This window comes from Fringilla coelebs (assembly GCF_963513975.1).
Source record: "Fringilla coelebs genome assembly, chromosome: 28".
Taxonomy (NCBI): Eukaryota; Metazoa; Chordata; class Aves; order Passeriformes; family Fringillidae; genus Fringilla; species Fringilla coelebs.
Genome location: NC_140054.1, coordinates 890996 through 892607, shown reverse-complemented (window position 1 = coordinate 892607; position 1612 = coordinate 890996).

Here is a 1612-nt window from a genome sequence, read left to right as displayed (position 1 = left end):
CTGTGAGTCTGGTTTCTGAGGGTGTCTGATTGCTGACTGAAGGAAAAAATAATTTGATTTCTAAAATAAATTAGTGAGCAAAAAATGGTGCTTTGACCTTGGTCTGATCTTTCTCATGCTTGTGCTGCTTGCAAAGGAAAAGCTGATATTTCTGCTTCAATTTCCTCCCAAAACCTGCCTCTCTGCCTTATCAGCAGTGATAAGGATCTGTGGCCTGTTCACCAGTGACTCTGCCCAGCTCAGGCCCTGCAGATGGTGCTGCTGATGTCCCTGGAATTCCACACCTGCTCCCCTTTTGGGATCATTTCCTGCTCTTTTCAAACATCACAGTGGGAAAAAAGGGGGGTTTTCTCAGTCCTGAATAAAGTCTCCATTCCAGCAGAGCTCAGATCACAGCCTGGGGGGGCTGCTCCACTCTGAACCAGCACAAACCAGGCTTCAATGGAATATTTAACAGCAAACTTCAATGGAGTATTTGCAGAGGATGAATAAGAAATGTGCTGCTGCCCCTGCTCTTTTCACTCAATGTGCGTTTCTGTAATGGGGATGAAGAGGATGATGTTGGTTGCATATTTTCCAGCTGATTTTCCCATTAAGGGGGGATAATTCTGTTTGTCTGCACTCCATCTCCTTGTTCTGGGCACCAAGATGCTCCACAGCAGACCTGGAGTCTGGAAGGGTGCCCCAGATGACTCTCAGCAGCTCCAGTGCTTTTAAACATGCTCAGAAATCCCCCCAAAAGCTCAAACCACTCCAATCCTCTGAGCAGAAAATCAATTTTCTGCCCCCACGTCTGCCAATCGTTTAACTGAAACCAAAGAACGAGAGAGCAACTCGAAATTCCACCAGGAAACTTGGCAGAAGAGCCCAGATTATTGCAGCTTTATTCTGTGGAGAGATTAAATGTGATCTCTGAATTATCAACTGGTCACTGAGCACTCCACACATCTCCTGCTCACAGCCAGGGGACCAGGCTGGGCGCTGGAGCCATTCTCATTTCCCTCCTTGGCTGCTCCAAGCAGGGCCTGGAGGGGGTCTCAGGGTGGGCCTTCCCTATGGAAAAGCACTAAATATTCCATATCAGAGCCTGGGGCAGCTCTGGGACAGAATATTCCACATTTCTTGCTCACAGCCATGGGACCAGGCTGGGAGCTTTTCTTATTTCTCGCTGTGGCTGCTCCAAGCCAGGCCTGGAGGGGGCCTTGGGATGGGCTGCCAGGATGGAGATTCCCTTTGGAAAAGCACATCCTGCCCTAAATATTCCTTATCAGGGCCTGGGATGCTGTGGGACAGCTCTGGGATATCTGACCAGGCTCCTCCCACCAAAACCCCATTAACTGGGGCTGCCCAAACGTGAAATGCTGGCAATTCTCTTGGTTTCCAAACCTCTATGTGGTCCTGCTAAATCCTGTTAAAACCTCTCCTCCACCTCTTTCAGTGGTTCAGATTCTCCCTCTAATTAAATTCCTGCTAATAATGGGGAATGTTCCTGGCTGTTGAGTGGCTGCAGCAGGGTAAATCAGTCCCTGGGCCTCTTGCTTTAATTGGCTTTGTTAATAGAGCTGCAGTGGCTAAAAAATGGTCAGGACGTGTCTGGCAGAGCTGGGGTTGG